General features: G+C 39.1%; 1 protein-coding gene across 7 annotated transcripts in view; it reads left to right on the top strand.

The window, feature by feature from the left end:
* The window catches only part of LOC127419946 (extracellular sulfatase Sulf-2-like), a 292,694-nt gene that overhangs the window by 190,314 nt on the left and 77,488 nt on the right, over positions 1-24,892 (top strand). The window contains exons 1-2 of one of the 7 annotated variants that reach the window (XM_051661797.1): positions 22,457-22,500; positions 22,837-22,925. The exons of 1 other annotated variant lie outside the window; for it this stretch is intronic. The gene's annotated coding sequence lies outside the window, so the exon portion shown is untranslated. Of the gene's footprint in view, positions 1-20,661; positions 20,923-20,975; positions 21,168-22,384; positions 22,501-22,836; positions 22,926-24,892 lie in introns of those variants that run through there. 5 more of the 7 variants (XM_051661800.1, XM_051661801.1, XM_051661795.1 and 2 more) reach the window with 5 other exon arrangements.

Genomic DNA, 24,892 nt, shown 5'->3' with positions numbered 1-24,892 from the left:
AACACACAAACGGAAAGGCATCTTTAAAAAGACATTCCGTGTGTGCCGCTCTTTTTGTGAATGAAAATATACTCTTTTAGAATATACTCTCTTTTTTCGCACTGCCGAAGCGCCCAGGGGCGTTCTCTGCACTCTGCGGGTGCAGAGGGGGAGAAGCCGCTGAAATGCGCCGTAAATCCAGCAGTTTTGAGGTGCATCTTTGGAGGGAAATTGAATTCAGTGCACTGAATACAACTGCTCGGCTCCGAAAAGAAAATCTGAATGAGTGGTTGCATACCAGCTCCTTTTATACCCGTATGTCCGGGGGAGTGGCATGCAAATTCCACTCGCCAATTCCCATTGGCCTTTTTAAAAAAAGCAGAGGTGTTTGGGGCTCCCAAGAGTGACCCCTAGTGTCACTACATCGACACAATGTTGAGTGAGTGACAGACAGGGAACGTGTCATATCTGAGGCATGTCCTGCAGTCAGAGCTTTTCACATCCTCGTTCACTGGGAAAACACACACTGATTAATGATATGTTACAGAGACTTAACACATCCCACTCTGTGTTTCAATGCTCACACACACCAAAGTCCCTTTCAAGGCAAGTCAGTCCACTCGGCGACCATTTTGGGAATGGTCCTGGGCAGCAATTTTCTATGGATAAAAGCGGCGTAAAAGTACAGCTCCTATCTATTTTAATGGGGAAAGATTTGAATCTCCAAAATGCATGGTCAAGATTACAATCAAATAACATACACAGATGAGCCAAAACATTATGGCTACTCAAATGTGAAGCAAATAACATTCATCATCTCCTAACAAGGCCACAGGTCTTGGTAGATTAGATGGTAAGCTAACAATCATTTCTTGTAGTCAAAGTGTTGAATGCTGGAGAAATGGGCAGGAGTAAAGACCTGAGCGACTTTGACAAGTGCCAGATTGTTATGGACAGATTAATGGGTCAGAGCATCTCTGAAACTACAAGGTTTGTGGGGTGCTCCCAGTCAGCAGTAATGAGTACCTACTGACAGTGGTCTGAAGAGGGAAAGACCACAAACTGGCAACAGGGTGTTGGGCATCCAAGGCTCATCGATGCGTTAGGACATCGAAAGCTATTCCATCTGGTCCAAACCGACAGATGGTCTACTGCGGCACAAGTAACAGAAAATTGTAATGGTTATTTGAGGAATATGTCACAACACCGTGCATCGCACCCTGCAGCATATGGGGCTGATTAGCTGCAGACCGGTCAGAGTACCCATAATGACTCTTGTCCACCGCCAGAAGTGCCAGGATGCACTGTGGGAAGATGGCAATCCGGTTGAAGGAGTGTGATGCTCTGGACAATGTTCTGCTGAGAAAACCTGGGTCTGTAAATTCATGTGGTCATCAATTGACACGTGCCACCTACCTAAACATTGTTGTAGATCAGGTACACCCCTTCATAGCAATGGTATTCCCTGATGGCAGTGGCCTCTTTCAGCAGAACAGCACCCTACCACACTGCACACATTGTTCGGCAATGGTTTGAGGAACATTATGAAGAATTCAAGGTGTTTCCCTGGCCTCCAAATTCCCCAGCTCTTAATCTGCTTGAGTATCTGTGGGATGTGCTGGACCAACAAGTCCGATCCATGCCGGCTCCACCTCACAACTTACAGGACTTGAAGGATCTGCTGCTAATGTCTTGGTGCCAGACACCACAGGACACCTTCAGGGGTCTTGTAGAGTCCAGGCCTCTGCATGTTGGCGCTGTTTTTGCGGTACATGGAGGACCAACAGCATATTAGGCATTTGGTCATAATGTTTTGGCTCATTAGTGTATTTCAAATCAGCAGTAAAATCTGACAACAATGGGATCATAAATTGTGCTTATTTAACTCTGATCACACTTTAAAAAAAATGCTATTTTTCAGGCTGGTACAGCTAATGCGCATGCATGTTTTCGAGTTAGCTTAGAAAGAGACTTTTGTTTACAGTTTCTGTTGATCATAGCAGCAGTACTCAATCAAATGAAGACCAAATGATGTAGAAGAGCATTTTAACCAGGCATATATCCAGATATGCAGTGTAGTTGTATACTTTCAGCATTTTAAAGAGCCAATTCAAAGTCCCATCGAAGTATTCCAGATACTCTTACAAACATGGGTGGATTAACCATATGGGCAATTGGGTTTGTGCCCAGGGGCACCACAACTCCAGGGGCCACCAACTTAGGGCCGGCTAAAATAGAAATATAATACTAAAATTGTAATTTTAACCTATTCGTGCGTGTGTGGGCTTCATTTCTAGCACTTGGAAAACTGATGCCTATTAACAGCGTTGCAAAAAATAACGTAAAATTAATCTAATGTCTACTTTGCTATCACGAAATCTCGAGAGCTCAAACTTTAGCGCTTGGTCATGGATGCGTTTTCAGTGTCGAGGTAATGTTCCCCTCTGCGCTGCGCGCCACTCGCATGGCCACGCTCAAGAGCCAAGAACCACAGTTTTATGCGATAAATGCAAAAACAAGAGCAGCAGAAGGCGATCAAATAAAATATGAGATATTACTCTGTTTGCCTGCAAGTTTGTGAGTATTTGATGTTTGACTTATAGAACGAGCTTAAAGATGGTGAGCTTTGACTCAGAAACACTGAATTCGCCAGGCTTTTTAGAGAAACACCAAGCAATGTTTTCCTAATAGGGTATTCATAGTGCTTTTTCAAAGGTCTATTCTTAACCCAGTACAATGAATGTTAATAAAAAAAATTTATTAAAATGGTTATATTTATAATATTAGTGTTTATTACAAAGCAGGAGATAAGATAATGCATATTCTTTGGTGTGTTGGAGTTTTTGAAATGGCTGTAATACATTTGAACATGCATCAAAATAAGCCACACGACTCATAAAATAAAGTTCTAAAACAAATAAAGTTCTTCTGAACCCAAACGATTGATTATTTTTAGAAACAAAACAATACTTATATACTTTTTAACTACAAATGTTCGCTCTGTGACGCGTGCTCATGAGAGGGATGACGTAAGCTCGTTGGTAAAGTCACGCGTCGCGTGGAGGAGGAGGCAGGAAGCGCATCATACAAAGACAGCGTGTTACAATAAACAACACTATCAGCGGGCTCAACTAATTTTAAGTGAATTCTCTGAAACAGTGCTAAACCCAAACTTAAACCACATGGATGTGTCTGGCCCAGTGCAGCCCATATGTGCATCTCATCTGCCAAACATTCTTTACTGCTCATCTAGAGCCAGATTTTACAGACTAACTTCATCCAACCTGCCACAATAATTCATGAGCCACACATTTTTCACTTTTTAAATTGTTCAAATTTATTGTTTTGGTTCATCAAGTATGATACAGACAGGTGTAGACGTCCACATTTAGCTGCCACCATGAGCACAATTTACTGTACATTATTATGAGTTGCTTTCAGCAGATTGCAGTCATTTCAAAATAGAATGTATGCAACTTTCAAAATGGTCACACTGTAATCACTAGCAATATACCAGCTGTTATACTACCTCAAATATGCTGTTCCTCATTGTGTTGCGCAATTTCATGGTAAATAGGCATGACTACCAATACCATAAATTCTAGCACCACTTACATTTTCTTCAGAAAATGTAAACATCTAGTTGTATCAGTATTTTAGCAATATTTACAGTTGTATTGGTCATTTTTATGTTGCAAATATGTTAATAAAGTCTAAGCAGTAAACAAGAGCTACAGTAAGGTTGTTTGAGCCTTTTGTCTGGAGAAAAAAGAGGATGGACTGGGCATGATCCGGTTTTGATGAGAGAAAATAGACAGGATGTAAGAAAGTGAGCCATGCTTTCATCTATTAAATGTAGTGTCCATAAGATGACTTACTGTGTCCTCTCCTTTTATCTTTCCTTGATCTTTATATATTCATAAAGGAATGACACTTTCTGTCTCTTTTGCTCTTTCTTTGTTCCTGCACATGTCACAACACCTTGTAAAAGAAAGTGGATGGCTGTAATTCATGCTCACATGGTCAGAATGAATGGAAAGAGTGGGACGCACATGTAAAAAACATAACACAATATGACTGCTTTGAGTGGGTGCATATGTGTTGAAGACACAAGCACACATCTCGAGCTTATGCAGTTTCATCCAATCTCAGGAAGCACCAGAGATGGAGAAAATGGATCTTAAAACCATCTTATTCTAATTGCCTACAGTTTAAACATGCCACATTAGGGCCAATCATTTCTATACTTTATCCTATTATAGAAATAACTTCAGGGCAGCACTTGATACAAATGTACACTGATGAACCAAAACATTATGACCACTTACCTAATATGCTGTTGGTCCTCCGCGTGCCACCATAACAGCACCGACCCGCCAAGGCATGGACTCTTCAAGACTCCTGAAGGTGTCCTGTGGTATCTTGCACCAAGACATTAGTAGCAGAGCCTTCAAGTCCTGTAAGTTGTAAGGTGGAGCCGCTGTGGATTGGACTTGTTGGTCCAGCACATCCCACAGATGCTCAGCCGGATTGAGATCTGGGGAATTTGGAGGCCAGGGCAACACCTTGAAGTCTTCTTCATGTTCCTCAAACCATTCCCAGACAATGTGTGCAGTGTGCAGGGCACATTTTCCCGCTGAAAGAGGCCACAGCCATCAGGGAATACCATTGCCATGAAGGAGTGTACCTGGTCTCCAACTATGTTTAGGTAGGTGGCATGTGTCAAATTGACATCCACATGAATGGCTGGACCCAGTGTTTCCCAGCAGAACATTGCCCAGAGCATCACACTCCCTCCACCGGCTTGTTGTCTTCACACAGTGCATCCTAGTGCCATCACTTCCCCAGGTAAACAGCGCACACATACACGGCCGTCCACATGATGTCAAAGAAAACACAACTCCAAGGTCCAGTTCTGACACTCATGTGCCTATTGTAGGCACTTTCGACAATGGACTTTTCTTTTAAGACAGACCTTCCTTGAACTCCGAGGTTGTAAATTGATGGTAAGCGCTTCTGTTGAAGCCATCTGGTGAAGAACTACACTACCCATTAATCAAGAAAGGAAAATCCATCAGAGAATCACAAAACAAACACTTTGGAACTGGTTGGTTTGGTTCATGCCTTAGAATTCTTTAAAGAAGGATTTTAGGAAATCCCCATGGGAAAAAAATGAATGGGAAATATTCTTCTGGAAATAAGACGGCTGAAAAAGTGGGCAGGCTTTGTGGCACTCTTTTGGGAGACAATGGATGCACAATATAGTATGGCATCAAGCACCCCCATTTTCTGTGTTTTCTTGGATTCTCTCTTTAAGGGAGCAATAGATCAGGGGTATTTGGGACTGACGATAAAAAAAGAGCTGTCAGAGGAATGAGATCAGAGGGCACCTGAGTATTGAGGGATGGATGGAGAGTGGGGGTTAAACTGAATTAATGAAGAGACATAGGAAAGAATGATAGGTCAGGGTGGACTTTCAGATGCTGTCAACAGACCAGTATGAGGGGAAACCTAGAACGAATGTACTGCGACACACACACACACACACACACACACACACACTCACACACTCTTTCTCTGAAAAATACATGTGAGAGTGACACATTCACCCTGCTGTGCTTTTGGCTGTGCATTAGCCCCTCTGAATATGTCCATCAGAGAGAGAGAGAGACAGAGAGAGACCTGTGTAGTTGTACAAATATACATGCGATGTTGCCATAGCAATGGTTCTGGAAGTAGCGGAGTTGCGTCTGAACCGGTAGTGTGTGCATGATAATAAGCTTGTTTCACTTCAGGGGGTAAGCAGAGAGGTCAGTGTGTGTGTTTGTGTGTTGTTGTGTATTTCCACTACATATGCCTAATCACTGACCAGAAGTGCACATAAAGGAGTCAACATGCTCTATGCAGATCAGTTAATTGTGTTTTTCTGAGTGTTTTAAAATACTGGAATACTGACACATACGCACATGTGTATAGTGTGTGTGTGTGTATATATATCTGTATTTTAGAGCTATCAAAATTAACGCGTTAACGCATGCAATTCATTTCAAAAGTTTAACACGTTAATCTTTCTTAATTGCGATTAACGCATTTACCATTAATTTAGCATAAACCAGCATAAACACTGGTTGGAAGGGCAGACCCTTTTTAATGTGTCTGCCCAGAGTCATTACACTGATGCACACACCATAAAGACACAGAGCAGTTATTCAGTGTCAGTAGCCCCGTTCACACATGCAACCAGGTAAATTACAGGAAAATGGACTGGTAAATGTACCAAATGTGCTGTTCACACATACCATCAATAAGGAAATGTATGGATAATGATACAACTTGACATTAAGGAAAATTGCCAGAGCAAAATTTGTAGGTAATTTTCTGGAAAAGGCTGTATGTGTGAACGCGACTACTGAGGACTTGTGATGGAAATAAAAAAAAATTTCAGCCTATGAAAGGTGCATTTTAACTACCACAGAAGCACGTCAAGTCTTAACTATCACCAAAACGCAGAATGAAAAGTTTTTGTATGCAAGCACTTTTCATGTGGAGTTTAAAGCGGTGCTGACGCCCTGATGTGAATCATGATCGGGGCTTCATGATTGCTGTAACAAAGCGGATAGCCACAGTCTACCGGCAGATTAATATTGTGGAGGATGAGAGTTTAAGAGATTTAATGCCCATTGCAATTAAAATGCAAACTATATGGGGATTAGCTCTTTCAATTAGTCAAACTCCCACTTAGACTTTTTTAAACAGTTAATGTTACTTGAATTGGTGCTATGTTTCTATGCATTTCTCTCTTTATACTGTGGAAGGCTTTGTTTGGAAAAGGTTAATAAAGCATTATATTGATACATTATGTTTTGCTTTCTTACCTAAGATGGAAATAAATGCATTTTGACAGGAAAATAAGTATATATGGTGTCAAATTTAAGCATTTAAAAAAATCTGCGATTAACTACAAAATATTATTCAATTAATTGTTATTAACGGGCTGGTTTGAGAACAACAGAAGACCATATAGTAGGACCGTAGTGTTCCTATTAAGTGCTCAGTGAGTGTATATATAACTTGGTTGTGTAACTTGTGCTAAGGACATGACGAAAATCTCAAATTATGCAGCTTAATATAACAAGTGGAAGACGATAAAACAGGTGAAAAACCTTACTTTAGAAATCCATATCTAGAAATAAGAATATCTTGGAGACTTAGGGAGTAAGTCTTTTGACCTAAGTAACCTTAAGTCACCTAGTACCCACCCAGAAATCCCTAGCAACCCCCTGGCAACCACCCACAATTAAGACTTATTATCACTGTGACAGCGACTTTTGCAAAGGCAACATTTTCTAAAGAAAATATATTTTTTTAAACATTTATATTGCCACCATTATTATTTTAATTTACATTTATTCTTCCTATTTTTCATCAAGCCATGCTAGCAGTATGTGAAATCAGGTGTTATAAAGTATACAGTACATGCATGTATCACGCTGGCTGAATCGATAGCATGTGGAGAGAGGTTGGTAAATGTGCTCCAAATCTGAGACAAGGACACAGTACAATGTACACCAGCATGGGGGGGGGGGGGGTGCTTGTCATGGAGCGATTTGAATCTGAAAGCATTCTGAATGGAGAGCTCAGGAGGGAGTGGTAGCAGAATTGGAGAGTGTGGTGTCCCAGTGGTGTGATTTACACAGAAGACTGCAGCTTTGCTTTTGTGTTGAGACAAGCAGTGGCAAATTTAGGCATTTGTGATAAAAGGGCAGTGCAAAAAGAGGACAGACTGAACATACTTTATTGTCATATCTATTCCACCACAAAATACACATTCTTGTTCCTCTCCAGTCAGACTTAAGTTGAAGTAGAGGACAGTGCTTCTCTCTACAACACACAAAAAACTGTAGACCTGTCTTCATTTCCTACTCTCCCTCGTTCCCTGCCTTGTATTGTCTTTTTCATTTTACATGCACACAGAATACGGGGATCAAATTAGTGCGTCTAGATTCTGTGGGCGTCCTATCCTCCTTCACTGCATAAGTAAAAAAGGAAAGCGACTTGTGGAGTTTTTTTCTACCTGTCTCTATTAATATTTTGCGAGCTGAGATGAGGCGGGTTCTTGCAACGGGTGAGAAGGCAGTGTGAAAAGAGAATGTGAAAGTACCATGGCCCCAGTGGAAATCCAAAGACAAATGTTAACTCAGGAGTTCATGGGAGTTGGTTTGAGTGTTGGCCCGCATGGGTTACAAAGAGCTTTTTATTACCACACACAACTGAAAAAGCTTATCCTACAAGGAAGAAACTTGGCAAACTGGGTGAAATTGATTAGGTTGGGTTAACACCTCAACTTTTCTGAGGCAAGAGGGGGAAAGCTGTGTTGCCTTACTGCCCTGTTTGAAGGTAAGGAGTTTCTTTAGGGAAAACGGGGGTAAATACATACAGAAGGAACTTCAGAACTTAGAGTCTTGCAAGCACAACTCAAAAATCCAATACTAATGGCTACTAGTGAGCAGATTCTCTGTATATCCAGTGAAGGACCTCTGCACATTGTCTGTGCATGTTGCTATTTTGTTCATTCGCTCATTGATGCCGGTCTAGACAGGAAAGGGCTGCTTTCTGTAAACTTTGCAAATGCTGGGTAAATTGTCCCAAATAATGGCCCTTTTCACAGTAGGATCACTTTTTCACTTTTTAAGTTTTTTTATTCTCTAGACACAAGCTGGCCATATTAGGGATAGGGGTCAGGCTTGAGGTTAGAGTTAGGGGTCAGGAGTTAGGGTTAGGTATTTAAATTTATTTTGGCTTCAGTCATCGGTGACATAACATTTACTGCTCAGGTGATTGTCTCCAGAACTGAGTGCTCTTGAACAAAGATGGTAGTATGCAAGTTGTGTACTTCGGGGCTGCATGCGCCAGCCAAGCAACTTCTATTGAGATGAATGGGAATACTAATGGATAGCTCTCTCCAGGTATTATGGACCTGCTTGTATTCGACAGTACCTTATCAAAGCTAACTGATAAAGTACCTATAGGTGATGTGAATTAGACCAAATCATTTGCAAATTAGGAACGCCGATTCATGTGAAAGATTTTGCAGATATTTACCACCACCACCAAACACCAGGGCTGCGTCTTTCAAAAGCATCGTAAGCTTAAGTTGATCGTTGAGGCCATTGGTGCCAATGATTTCTATGATCTACTTAGGCTTACGATGCTTTTGGGAAACACTGCCCAGGACAGTTCATAGATCATCCCAAAAGGAGAAGTGCCCCTGCAGGATATCTTCCTGCACTCAAAATGACCCGAGCATAAATGGCCGAGCCCTTTAATGAGCTCTGTCACTCTGCATTGACATGGCAATGTCAGGGACCCATTTGCTTCATCTAACAACACCCCTCAGGCTGGATGCAAACAATGTGATTATATCAGTCAATAAACAACACAGGCCTGTCCAAAAAGACTGTCCTAAAGGCTGAACACCAAGTCAAGACAATACGATGTGTACAAAGTGACAGTTCTATAGAAAGCCTGTCTATTTTTCTCTCTCCTCTTTTTGAATGGAATTTTCTTTTCATTGGAATGGAGATGCACTTTTAGTTGCTTATCCTTGCTGATAACGTCAGTATTATTACAATGTATTCATATATTTATTTAGGATTAGTATCAGGTTGTTGTATTCAGAAGTGTAGGAGTGAGGTGGGACATACTGTATCGAAGGGCTCATCCCATTTTTGTTAAATAGCTAATAGCCTTTAGTTTACATCATAGTCATGAAACATAAGTTAGTCGGAGGCAGGTGTTTGGAGAGGGGATGTTTTCACTCTAAAGAGCATTTTATTGGACAAAAATTGGTATAGAGCGCAACAGTGCCCGCCCACTCTGTCAGCTGTCTTGGTTTCAGAAGTATTTTTCCCATTACTTTTTTCTTTAGGGATTTCATAAAAATCCTACATAAAAGGGTTCTAAGCCATAGACCAAACCAACCCGTTTCGAGGTGAATCACAACATTAAAAATTTTTTATTTGAAGCAAAAATATATTTAAAAATCTGACAAAAAGGCAAAGTGTACTGGGTCCCTCTATGTCACACAGCTGAGATCTTCTGCACAGTACTGATTTAACAAAAACAAGAAAAATACAAGTCCTTATGAACCCACTAAGTAACACACTAGCTACAGTGATGGACTAGTCATAAAATGAAATCCCAAAAACACGGTAGTGGCACAGTAAACAGACAAAAATGACCTTTTGTCAGCACACCACATTATTTAAATGTTAACAGATTCATCCATTAAATAATCAAAACATACAGTAATGACAATAATTTATCTTACATCATGCACACAAACGCTACACCTGGATCATATCAGGCTCTGTTCTCTAGCTGATCCAGTTAGCTTGTCATATGTGCTAACAGACAATCTCCCACACTTCAGATATCTGATCACAAAATAAACGGTGTTTATGGACGGGACATTATCAATAACAGTTATTACATTTACAACAGGTAATGTTTCTCACATTTCCTCACTTAAACAATGGTTTTGCCAAGAGATGACACGAACACCGTGGTCTCTGTGGCTTCCGACTCTCATGCGCATGCAGATCCTTAAGGCCCAAACACACTCTACGCAAGTACGTGAACGCAGACGCACCTTGCTACGCAAGCTCGATTTCATGCATTGTTGTGATGTGAAATGTGTCAGTGCTCAATTCATAACACAACGCAAGTACGCGCTGCACATTGCCGCAAGGGGCACTAGAGCGGATTTTCTTCTTTTAATCAACAACTGTCATGGTGGAATCGGGCAGCAATTTGAGTTGAATCTTTCAGAAAAATATATACGACACTTGTCCCCAGTCCATTCAAACGCACTTGTTTTTTTCCGTGTCCCTCCCCACTCCTCAACTATTGACCCATCTACTACATCCAGCTGCATCCGAAAATGTAGGCAGCTGACTTGCTGCCTAATCAGTTAATGGCTTAACTGACAGCTGTTTTGAATGAATGGAACTCTTAAGGAAACTGGTCTCCGAACAGTTTAAAACAAGCACCTTATTTTCATCCTGCCTCCATATACAGCCTCCGGAGGCAGCATTTTCCTGGTTTCGGACACAGAACCAGTTTCATGGTCACACTTCAAAACAATGTATTGCCCCCTTGTGGTCTGAGGTTTGTAACCACCAGAGCAACGCAAGAGCGCATGTAATGTATGTACAACGGGACCATGCTTTGGCCATGCATTGGCGTTTGCATACTTGCATGAAGTATGTTTCGGCCTTTAGAGTATTGTGCTTTTCGATGACATCACACAGTGTGCACACTTCTTAAAGGGGAATGACACTCTGAAAAGTTAATAGACATGAGCTGTGTCGCAAATGTTGCACTATGCACTATGAACTATGCACTCGACAATCTAGTGTATAATGTTTTGAAGAGTAGCATCGTCTCAAATGGATCAGTAAAGTTTTTTTTACTACATGGAAGCATTTGCCATTTTTCACCTGAAGGAAGTGATATTTCAAATGTAGAGAATGTGATGTGTTGTTGCTAGCTTTAGAGAGTTTTCCAACCTCAGTCCAACACTTATATCTCAAATAATGTACATATTTACACAACGTGGGGTAATGGTAAAGCATTCAACTCACATTTGCAAGGTGCTGTCTTCACAGAAGTTTCTTTAGTTGCCGCATTCGCCAATAATAACAATTGTTTTGACAGGCCAGCAACTCGGCCAAGTAACCCCACCCCTACCACTACGTAGGACAAACTATGACTGCTGAGTCCATGAAGTGTCCAACATGAGACACTCTGTTACTTCTGGTACTCGTAGTACTATCTTTCAGTGTGAACACACCACTTGCACTACTTACACTACAAAATGGTGTAGAATAGTGCAGAAGTATGCAAATTGGGGTGCTAAAAGCCACAATCCTTTATTCATGAGGTCTTTAAAGATCTGAGCTGGTAACCAAAATATTGCCGGTTTAAATGCAGCAAGGGTTGACCCATGGGCTGTCATGATCATGCCCTTGAGCAAGGCATTTAACCCCAGGTTGCTCTTGTAAGTCGTTTTGGATAAAGTGTCAGCTGAATGACTAATGAGCAAAGAAGCAGCAAAATGAGTGATTTTTTTTTTTTTTTTTTTTTTTAAAGAGAAAAAGGTCACACCTTATTTAAGTCACACTTATCTTTTTACATGGTGCCCAGTTAGATCTGGGGATGATTAGCAACACTGAATAATGTATAACAGAGCAAAACAACTGTTTTACAAAAATCACACTCAATTCATTTAGATTTTACAGAACATTCTTAGTATGCTGTATTTGTTTCAGGAATACAATGGACGAAAGTTGTGTATTCTATCAGTGAATAGACACACACACACACACACACACACAAATACATTGGTTGTAGTTTTGTCTGTAGTTTGTAGTTTTGAAAGTTTGTCTGAATCATTTATGTCCTGGAATTCAGGTAGAATATGAGGTATTTGTGTAAAGAAAGTGTTTCTAATAGTCTCATATTTACTGCAGTGAGTGAGGAAGTGCAGCTCGTCCTCCACGACTCCTTCAGTGCAGTGTGAACACAGTCTGTCCTCCAGTTCGGACAGACTGTGCTCACTCAGATGATACTTTGACAGGATCTTTCTTTGTCGATAGTCTTTAATATTGATCAGATATGGTGCCAATTTTTAATCAGTCTTAATTCTGTGGAAGTAGCTTAATTTATGTACTTGTGTGACTTTGTGCTGCCAATCATGAATATATTCTTCCTGGGTTGTTCTTTCTGTCTGTCTTTTTGCCAGTCTGAGCTGGATGGATGAATTTAGTTGATATTTTTTCCCACTAAATAGTGCATAGGGTCACTCTCTGGATGAGTTTAAGGAAGAGTCCGTTATTCCATACAGAATCAAAGGCCTTTTTAAAGTTAATGAAGCAGCCAAATATTTTGCCTTGTTTTGTTTGCTGAACATATCTGTATAAGTGAGTGGAGTGTGTAGATATGATTAGTTGTTCACTGTTTAGGCATGAATCCAATTTTACATTTATTTAGTGTCTTGTGTTCTTGAATGAAATTCACTAATCTGTTATTTATAATGCAACAGAATAGTTTCCCGAGTTTGCTGCTTACTGTAATGCCCCTGTAGTTATTTGGGCTGTACTTGTCCCCTTGTTTGAAAATTGGGGTGATTTGATTTTCCTTCCAATTCTCAAGAAAGTGTCCTGATTTTAATAAGAGATTAAATAATTTAAGAATAGCATCTTTCCGTTTGGGGCTGCTATGTTTCAGCATCTCATTATATGTTCCATCCAAGCCACAAGATTTTTTTTATTTTTGAGGGATTTCATCTTTTCATTTAGTTCATTTAATGATATGGGGCTGTCCGAATGGTTTAATTGATCTTTTATTGTGTGTTCCAGATTATTTAGTTGGGATGTCAAATGTTTTTGGCTGAGGTTTGGTTCATTTTGTGAATAGAGGTTTCCGAAATGTTCTGTCCAGAGTTTTGGGTTTCAGATGGGAATGGATTTGACTTTTTTTATTTATCTACTGTTCCATAAATCCTAAAAAGAATTTTCATTGACAGCCTCCTCAATCTTGATGAGCTTTGCTGTCATATATTCAGCTCTTTTCCTTCTTAGTAGTGACTTGTACATTTTAAGGGTTTGATGATATGTGGTTCGTGTGTGCTGGTTTGCAGGGTCTCTTTGTTTTGCATTTAATAATGATCGTAATTCCTTTCTTGATGTTTGACAATCTTTGTCAAACCAATCGGCTTTAACAATTTCTTTTTTTTTTACTTCTGTACATTTTTCTTTTTCTCAGGGCTTTGCTGGCCACTGTATAACATTTTTAGTTAACTGTTCTGTTGCTTCTTGTCTAGTCCAAATTTGGTGTAGAAAAATGTGTCTATCATTTTCTGAACATGAATGCTGTGGAGCTCAGCTTCATATTGTGTAGGACTGTAATTTTTCCATGTAAATTTGGTGGGGAGGGAATACAATTAAATATTCTGATTTGAGATATCAGATATGCTGACTTGTTTAGACTAATGACTATGTGACTGTGATCTGAGAAAGGAAGCTGTGGCATCACCATGAAGTAGTTGATCTTATTGTGGTCTATATCTGTAATAGCATAGTCCACTGTGCTGCTGCCTCGAGGTCAGCAGTAAATAAATCGACCCAGAGAGTCTCCCCTTGTCCTGCCATTAACTGTATGTAAACCCAGGATTTTGCAGAGCTGCAGGATTTATTTCCGATGTATGTTTCCTGTGTTGTCATAGCTCTGACGTGCTTCAGTAAAGGTTCCGCTGTATATGTGTACTGTTAATATATTTATCTCCAGCTGAACTAATGTAGTCTGGTTCCTTTCCAGTCCTTGCATTCAGATCCCCCATAACAGTACAGAACCTAGAGACTGAAACTGAATGATCTCTGACTGTTGTGTAGGTAAGATGTCCTCATTATAATAGGGGGACTCGTATGGGGGTACATACACTGCACATAGGTAAGTGTCCTCATCTGAACAAATGAGTTCCTTATTAAGTTTCATCCAGATATGTGTTTTCCCTTTTTTTACAGGCTGAATGTAGTGGAAAAGATGCTTTTTAAACCAAACTATAATTCCTCCTGAATATCTTCCTTTTTTAACATGAGGGTTTTTGACTGAAGGTATAAATAACACTGTAGTTTGAAGGAGTGTTGGTTTGAGACTCTAAGCTACTCCATGTCTCAAGTAATATAATTATATCCGAACTATATACAATATTTAAAAAATCAGGGTTAGTGCTTTTCTCTCCAAAAAATGAAGAGAACAATGTTGTAGCATGTTAATTTAAATGAAGACATTGAGAAATTTTCTATTTACCAGAAAGAGTAATCTATGATTTTGCGACCCGATATTGTTTTGAAATATAGTGAATAAATTAAAATGCATTACAAAAAAATAATAATAATAAAGGAATAAAGAATATGCTTGACTAAACTCACATTGTAGGTAATTAAGCTAATAGAGTGTCACATATAATTTTCAGCATGTTTTTTTATCTGGCTGAGGTCACTGGTTTCTGAACTACCTCTACCAGCCATAACAGCGGTGTAGCTGTCTGACCCGGGATGCTGTGTGACCCTTTCCTCGCTGACAGGACGTGTTCTCTGAGGGCTCCTGAGAGCCACGTCCTTGGTGGATTTTGCAAATAGTCTCAAGCCATCTTGATGAATGTGCAGGCAGTCATATAGATGTTCATGTTTGTAATGTACGCATTTGACATTGGTGCACAAACACTAGCTATCTCTGTATTAATTGAGTTCATGTTTTTTTGTGGAATGTCTCTGCGAGGGAGAAGGGTAGAGATGATGACCTTAGCACTGGGATAGACCCTGGAAGCTGTTTTCACCACATCGGTCAGAGCTTTTGCGACATCCACCCTTCTGGTGCTGAGGTCGTTTGTCCCGGTGTGCAGTATGATGTGAGAGGGTGTGCCCAATACACCCTCTCTCAGCAGCTTCAGAGCAGAGCCAGTGATGGAACACCAGAATTTCCTCACAGTCCTCCCTGGGAACAGCCGTCTCTGGTCGAGGTGGTTGCCGCTGGAGTCACAGAGGATGACAATGTTGTCCTTTCTCCTCAGTTCTCTGTTGGGTGGTGTTGTGGTAGGTAGATGGCTCTGCCTGCTGCTGCTGCTGTCTTTCCTCTTGGGGTTCAGTGAAGCCTGAGGGGTTGTATGGGTGGAGGTGCTGTAAGTTTGTGTGCTGAAACAGTGCTGATGTTGTGCTATGTTTGGGAAGTTTGCTGTGTTTTTGTGTAGCTGGATTCTCATCTCCTCCAGCTGTCTTTCTAGCTCCTGGCTGTGCTGTTATCTTCTTAACACCTCCTCTTTCACACTCCTCAACTCCTGACGCAGTTCTTGGTTGGTCTCCTCCAGCTGCCTGACAGCAGAGCAGAGCTGCTGAAATAGTTTCATTCTGGGGTGGCTGGCCTGGCTTTGGAGATGGCAGAGGCTGCTGGTAGTTTCCTCTTTTAACAGGAAGTAATCCTCCTCCAGCTCAGCGATGCTGTCTCTTAGGGCCTTAATCTTGGGAGAGACAGGAGTGTCAGTGTGTCTTCGTGTTAGAGGGGTGCTCGAGCAGGGGCCGGTGCTGGTGGACGATGTAGCACTAGGCACTAATTCTGCACTACTCTTAACCTGAGGATCTGACATTAGGTTCTGAACCCCCATCTTAAAGTGTCTGAAATTCCTCGAAATTCATTAAGGCTGGACTCTGGCCAGGTCATGGCAGAGCAGAGGGTGGTGTGCCAGGCTGATGGGTTTTCAGTAAAGAAGAGCAGGTTACAGCGGACTCTATTGTCTACTGCTCCACCATAGTCAGAGAGAAGAAACCTCTGGGTTCTCACTTAAGACCATCTCTTTTATCTTCTTCTTTTCTTTACTAGATTTAACTTCTGCTGGATAAATTATCTCCAGCTCCCCTTCATTTTTGAAAAATGCCTCAGCCTTAGGCAGGCCCATGATGTCAACAACAGTTTTAACTGCCATGGAATCTTAGCTTGGCTAGCAGTTGGCTTGATGTGTTGATTATATTTGATATTTTTAGGATGGTCTTAGATGTTTTAGAGATCTTACCCTAATAATTTGATGCCTCTAGTGTTCTTAATGTAGTATCCAATTATTTAAACAATGTTTGAGTCATAAAAACATATAATCTCTGCCAAAAAAAAATGATATTATATCAGGAGCTCATCTCTCTTGCTGGCAGTTGCCAACGGAACTCTCTCTCTTACCCAAGAGGGGTTTGGGTTAGTTAAGCATTACTATTAGTCTTGCTCATACTTGGGGTTAGTGATTTGAGCAAATCTCTAACCCTAAATATTAAGTAAAATTTGCACCATTTGTGCTATGGACATGAATGATACTTCAGATCTTGTTGAGTAAAGATATGTCATTACATTTCGTAGTGGAGGCAATCATTAAGCCTATCAATCAAGCTAGAAAACAATCACACACTTTAACATCTAACTAATCTTGAAATCCTCTGTTCTGTTCATCGTAATATAATTAAACAATACATAACTTGGAAAACACTTGGGGCTTTATGCAATAATGATGAGCATCACTCCTAATTTACAGAACAAACATGTTCTCAATTCAAAGTGTATCTATAGTTATTTTCAGAGGATGGTAATTGCCCTACACAAACTCCAGCACAAACACAAACCATTTAACCCACAGTGCATCTCTCCATTAAACAGCATTACACGTTATTCAATGCTGCCAGCCTCATAATTCACATGATTAAGAGCAATTGTGAATGCAATTAATTTTATATGACAAACCTTTCCCTTGAAGACACTTCATTCAGCAAGTACATCACATGTCAGCATCAACATGGCAGGGTACAAATTAAATCCGGTACAATTCTAAAATGAGTTTATAAAGAGATTTTTGTCATATTTTTAAAGGGGCATAGGTGGCTGAGATATATACACCAGTGCTGTAATGCAGTGCAAAGAGGGCAGAGAAAGAGAGAGAGAGATGAATAATAATTAGCAGGTGTAATTAGAAGCTAGCAGACACTAATGAAGAAGGATTAATTGCTGTTATCATCAAGGACTCTGTATTAATGCTCTTATTTAATACAAGCAGTCCACATGTTCGTCACGGCGATAAACTGGACTGAAATAGCTCTCATGCTCTCTGCACTATTTAGCTCGCGCTTTGGCAGAACTGAACATAAGAGAGTTAGCCTGTGCTCTTCTACTGATAGGTGAATCAGCCATTTTGTTAGGTCACTGCTGTTAATTAGTGTCACCCTATAAATACAGATTTGTGATAGATTGAAGGCTGTTGATTGAGTTTAATCATTCATTATTATTCTCTGCTTTATAGTGTCATTACAGTGTATTTTATTAAATATCTGGGGCTGGGTGAATATCTATGTGTTGGTTTTAAAATTACGACATTACATTATTACTTATGAGTCATACCTCCTAAAAATCAACTATCCTCAGAACACTCAATACTTAATATAGATTGAATGATGAGAGAATATGAAAATTATCTCATTATTTACTCACCTCCATGTCCTCACAGATGTGTATGACTTTCTTTCTTCTGCTGAACACAAAAGAAGATTTTTAGAAAAAATATTTTAGCTTTGCAGTCCCTTACAATGCAAGTGAATGGTGACCAAACCTTTGAAGCTCAAAAAAAAGCACATAAAAGTAAACTATATGACTCCAGTGGTTAAATCTATGTCTTCAGAAGAAACATAATAGGTGTGGGTGAGAACTATTACTTAAGATACTATTAATTCTCCTCCCTGCCCAGTAGGTGGCAAATATACATGAAATTTCACAAAAGAATGTGAAAGTGGAGGTTTATAATAAAAAAGGACTTAAATAATGATGTTTTTCCTCACCCACACCTATCATATTACTTCTGAAGACATGGATTTTACAATACATAACTTGGAAAACACTTGGGGCTAACCACTGGAGTTGTATGGATTACTTTTATGCTGCATTTATGTGCTTTTTGGAGCTTCAAAGTTCTGGTCACCATTCACATGCATTGTATGGACCTACAGAGCTGAGATATTCTTTTAAAAATCTTCATTTGTGTTCAGTAGAAGAAAGAAAGTCATACACATCTGGGATGACATGAGGGTGAGTAAATGTTGAGAGAATTTTTGGGTGAACTATCTCTTTAATTTAATAATAAAAAGAAAAAAAAGAAATATACATATATATCTTTAAACAAAACATAATCATATCTCCTGGCAGATGAAAACCATTTTTAAAATATTCTCTCTTAAAAGGTTTTACAGATGTGTCTATTTGCAGTGTGTGAATGTGGATTCAGTGATTTTGTCTGCTTGTTCTGTTTATTAAGAAGTAGTGTGTGATTCATAAATATGTTTTGTGTTTAAACACACACACACACACACACACACACACACACACACACACACACACACATGCTCAGACTGTCTGGGTGGCAGTTCTTAATGTAGCATGATAAGGAGAGCAAATGGACAAAGTTAATTAAAAGATAGGCCAGACAATTTGACAGTTAATTTTTTTTTTTTTTTTTTTTTCGGCCTCTCTGACAATAACAAAGACACGGTCTGTTAAACTTCTCACAGCAGCAACTGTAGCGTTCTTTCTGAAAATTCATGGCAGAATAATTGTGGGATTAGACGTGAATTCAGACGAGTTAAGTTGAAAATTCCAGTTGGCTTTGCAGTCATAGACAGATGTATGCAGTGCGTCTGGCCTGTCGTCATTTGTATGTCTGTGTGGAGATGTATTTGAGTATGTGTGTGTTTGTGTTCAAGTACTTGTGTTAAATCAATACATTTCTGCCCCAGACGGCCACAGTCCATCAGGGTCTCCACACACAGAACCTGCTGTTATCTGAGTTTTATCTTGTTTGGTGGTCTTTTACTCAAACCACTTTACAACACATACTTATTGCCTGTTCATGAAAGGCAGTATTTGGTTAATGGTAAATGGGTAGTTGACATGAAATACATGTAGGAAGTTGACATGTCCTGCGGTGTGACATACTACTCTCTAAGGAGGGCCATTATTTTAACTCATTTTGGGTACATAAATGTACCCTAAGGACCTATTATGTACCTTTAAAGGGTACTTAAAAGGTATTTTTCTGTTGGAAATTTTGGAAACTACATTTTGCTCATTCTTGTATAATTAGAATGCTTGCCATTTTTATGAGCTCATATAAATAGAGAGCACATGGAATATTGTGCTTTTTCACAACAATAGACCACTCAAAATGAACTACTGAAGGCAAAATTATAAATAAAAATAGCAAAATAAATAAACAAACAAATACAAGAATTGATGACCAGCAACAAACAGGTAAAAAAAAACATTCAGGTAAAAATAAAAAAATAAAAAAATCCATAAAAATGTCATACTTATGTGTCAGCTATCCAAATACACAGTAAATTCTTGCTTAATTGAAAGAAAGAAAGAAAGAAAGAAAGAAAGAAAGAAAGAAAGAAAGAAAAGAAAAGAAAAGAAAAACAGGTCTGGACAAGCAGCTCATTTAAATGTCAAAAGAAGAAAAGATTATTCTGATCTGCTAAAAGTCTGTGCTTGAATGCAACATAAATCCTTGTTTTCCCTTCTTCATAAGGAACACAGCAAATAAATGCAAACAAATACAAATCACATCCATTTGCATGCCGTTTGTGTGCAGAAATCATTGCTACAGTATGTAAATATAAGCGCAGTTTTGCTGCAAATGAAACGGCAGCTATTGCAGTGATTCATCTAAATTTAAATGTAGCTGGCTTTCATTTAAAACTCGTGTAAATATAAATAGCAGTGGGCTTTCATTTGAGGTGCTTGTTAATATAATGTAATGTAAATGAATGTGCCCGTATGCAGAGCAGTGTGGTTGGCGAAGCATAAACAGGGCACAGATGGGACCCTTGTCCTCAGTTCTGTTACGGCGTGATGCTCCGTTAACCCTTACTAGGAGATGGGACGGGGGGAGAGGGACAATAAATTGAAACCAGTAAAGCTCAAGGTTAGAATACATCAATCCTAAGAGGCTAGATGCCAAAGACGAGTGGGAATGGAATTATAGCGAGAGAGAGAGCGAAAGAGAGAGAGAGAGAGACTGGTAGGGGGAGAAGCAAAGTAAGGAAAGTGGAGTGCACATGAGCGGCTGCAACTGTGAGAGAGAAACAGAGAGGGAGGGATATAGCTACAGCGCAGTGACCTACAGAGACTGATGAGTGAGTGCAGTGTGTGGAAAAGAGGAGTGTTACCACGGTATCTTGTTATCAAGAATTGCATTAAGATGGTCCCGTAGCTCTTACACAACATATCTGGATATTTCTACCTCCATGTGGGATGAGCAGCTGTGCTGAGCAAGACAGAGGCATCTGACATCGACATCATGAGGTACTCACGGAATGGAGGGAATGAGATAGTATGAGAGAGATGTGTTTGAAAGCAGATAGAGACAGAGTGATGATAATGATAACAAGAGGTAGATACAGTGCAAGGCGGTGAGAGATGAGAAAAGGAGAGAGATTTAAAATAGTATGGGATGAGTGGAGGAGAGGTGTTTTCCTGGAAGTTAAGTTGGGGGGTTTTGCTCTGTTGAGGGACTGGACATTAACCCAGATTCTGCTCACTTGAGGCTAGTAAGTTTGTTTTTGTTGGGAGTGGTGGTCTTTCTCTTTATCCATACTTGTACGCTTTTTGTTGGTTTGTACTATTTTTTTGCATCTTAACTCTTCAATTCAAGCTTTACATTTACATTTAAATTCAAATCCAAATCCAAATTCAATTTCAAATAAGTCAAATTTAGATTTACATTTAAATCCAAGTCAAAATTCACTTTCAAATTCAAATTTAAATGTCAAATTCGTTTATATTCAAATTCAAATCCAGATCCAAATTCAATTTCAAATTCAAATAAGTCAAATTCAGATTTACATTTAAATCCATATCTAGGCACAGTTCAGATTCAGATATGGTTAAAAAAAAAAAAAAAATCAGATTGCACCAGATTGTTTGTTGTTTCTTTTAAACATATCTTTTCATTTCACCTCCTTCAACAGCTTTTATCAGTTTTTACTGTCTGTTTTGATAATGTTGCTCTGGCATTAAAAAGCTTCACAATTTCTATTCTAACAGTGATTGTTCAGTATATCCTGTTCTTTTGTACAGTATAGCTCCTGTCTTTATAGTCCTCGTGAGGACTGTCGATAGAGAAGTGGCTCTTGGTCTCGCTCTCTGTTGGTTATGAGTCGGGTGTATCCGTATATTGTATTTCGACAAAAGCAGCCCCAGTGTGAAATCTCTAGGAATGCAGACACTGTAAAGTGTGTAGAAAAGAAAACCGAGAGGGGAGTGAGAGATACATATTCAAGGGAACGAGAGTACATGTGAATGTATGATGGACTTTGCTATAGCTCCAGTATTCTTTTATCTATAGTGAAATTCGTCATCCTAAATAAGGTCTACAAAAGACATGTCACGTGTCTGCTCTGGAATAACACTTGAACCACTTGAGGATCTTCTTAGATTCAAGTGTCCTGAGGACCATCTCAGATTCATTTCTTGCTATATTATATGATAGACGAATAAAAAGAGACAGAGATCTCCAAATTAACATTTAAAGGTCAGTGAACAGTTTGAACCTGGAAGTTCCTTAAGCTAATTTCATCCATACCATATAATAAGAGAGACAAAGACCTCATAGAGCGAAAATGAAAAAATGTAAATGACTAAACGCAAGCTAACTATTACACTCTATCATGTGCTTCATTATTGCCCAGAATTCATTCAAATATAATGTTTTTCAGTCATTCTGGGTATAATTATATTATAGGGACCTTGATGACCCAGGTCCAACCTGCCAAATGTCAGTGTGACTTGTCATAATTATTCCTTCCCTGCTGACCATTTTCCACATGGTGCTGAAGGGTCTTTCCAGTCGTTGCGCTGGAATGACATGCAGCCCACCGGAGAGTAAGTGTTTCCTCACAGAGAAATATTTTCGTCAATACGCTATTGGTGTTGTGGAGATTAACATTATTTTAAGCATTCTGCATCGGTTGATTTTATTGACAGGTAAATTGTATTTGATTGCAAACATATTGTATGCTGCTTTTTCAGTATGTGGATTCATGTTTTGCTTTGTTTTTCATGAGGGATTGTGTTTGTGTGGCTGTATTTGTGTCTCTGAGGGTTTAAGTGTTTGTGTTGCATTTCCTAAGAGACCTGTGTCTATTTGCTCCACTCTCCAATACTTTTTTCTTGCTATTTTTTTTTTTTTCATTCTTCTTTTTAAATGCTTTCTGGGAGGCATAACACCATCTTGGCATGAGAATACTGCAAGATTACCCGATTTTAAGCACTCTGCTGGCAATTACACAAGGAAACACATTACAAGTGTGAGTTTTACATTCTAATAAATGAATGGAAATATGCTTGTCATCAACATACATAGAGATGATTAATAACTTATTTAATCGCATCAAATCAAATTAATGGAGATAATTGAATCTCCTTCACTGTAAATGTGAGTAGTTTAACTTTTGAAAGTACAATCTGTCATGTAGTTCTGTGTTGAAGAGTAATTAAAGAAATACTGCCATCTGTGTGTCGATGCAAAATGTTAGATCAGTCTGTTTTATGAGTTAGTTTAGGCAGTTTGAGTAAGCATAGATTGACATCTGTGTGCTGTTGTATATAAAAAAAAAAAAAAGAGAATGTTTAATTTACAGACTCTCTGAGTGACTGAACAAGAATGTATTTTATTTTTACTGAAGTGGGGACACTACGGCTCAAAGTGTGCAAGTGTGCAAACAACTAAACCACGACTCCAGCCACTTAGCATTGGGGGATTCGATAGGAATTAATTGCGTCTACTTACAGCATTGTTATATGTGTTGTCTTAGCACACAATTCACTAAAGGAATTAAGCAAATTCAGTACCGGAGAAAACACGCTTATAATATCTGTGCCAAATGCAATTTGTATTACCCAATTCACGATCTTACGGGTCAGTTCTGAGTGCTAGGTTGTGGAGAATGCAGCAGACTGTGTAAGCGGCTCTCATTCTGTGCCTGCGCTGCTTTTGAAGCTAAAACACAGCAGACTGTACTTAAAAATGATCTGGCATACTTTCAGTAACTGTACAGACTCACCACTGCAGCTCAGGCACATTTAACGAGTTACTGCTGCCATCATCACTAGAAAATGTACACAACCATTACTTTAAAATAAAATTCCATATACTGCCTGTTTTCTGCAAGTGGTAAAAGTGCAACATTTAGGATTGTTCACTCCAAATCCATGACGATTTTGAGAGACGAACTTCTGATGGAAGGTCTATTCACATTGAGTCCGTAGAGAATATAACAAAAAACTATTTTACCCCCTGTACAGTAGGCGGTGCTGTTACTGTTCTACAAACATTTATAACAGTCTCCTGCCCTGCTCAGCTTTCAATGCTAGAGATTAATATATCGAATGCTGTTAAAGTATTTATTTATCTAATTCGGCATAACTGTTTCATTATGTTCTTTCCATGGTGTTGATGCATTTTGAGGAGTGTATAATCTGTGGTTTTTGTATACAAGTGAAACACATTCTCTTTTTATAGGCTAATGTCTGGAATAATGCCTAGATAATATAACACAAGGTACAGTGGTATAAATACACGTGGAATAATGTACATTATATATATAAGTATATAGTATATAACAGGCACAGTGATGTACTGAATAATGTACATTAAGACAAAACACCATAAGCAGACTTTCAAAAACAGACCATGCTTATGTTTGCAGTACCAAAGGGTTCATGAGCTGTAACTATTTATTTTTAAAAAATATATAATTTTCAGGGGTGTGTATCAGCTGCACGTCCAATGCTGCTGTTTGCCAGTTCATAAGTGCCACCAACACGCTGGGTTGAGCAGCTGCAGCGACTCTGGAAAAATGACAAAAAGCTCTCATCTTAATGGTCAGACAGTTTTCATCACAGTCTGAAGAAGAAAAAAAACAAAAAACGGACCACTCGCCGTAAAAAAACAAACAAACAAAAAATAACATGTGTAATGTATGTGTAACTAATATGCAGGGTTGGGGAGTAACTAGAATACATGTAACGAGAATACATATTTAAAATACAAAATATAAGTAACTGTATTCCACTACAGTTACAATTTAAATCATTGGTAATTAGAATACAGTTACATTCATAAACTACTTTGATTACTGAAGAGATTACTTTGCATTTTATTGTCATTTGTTTCATTTAATATTTAGTCCTTTCAGATGGAAAACATTTATTCATATAAATGATGCGATCCAAAGTGCATTTGAACAGCGGTGAAACACTTTCTTATGATGTG

Source organism: Myxocyprinus asiaticus, chromosome 29 (genome assembly GCF_019703515.2).
Source record: "Myxocyprinus asiaticus isolate MX2 ecotype Aquarium Trade chromosome 29, UBuf_Myxa_2, whole genome shotgun sequence".
In the NCBI taxonomy this organism is placed as follows: domain Eukaryota; kingdom Metazoa; phylum Chordata; class Actinopteri; order Cypriniformes; family Catostomidae; genus Myxocyprinus; species Myxocyprinus asiaticus.
Note: the sequence above shows the minus strand (reverse complement) of the source record. Positions and strands in the feature narration are given on the sequence as shown.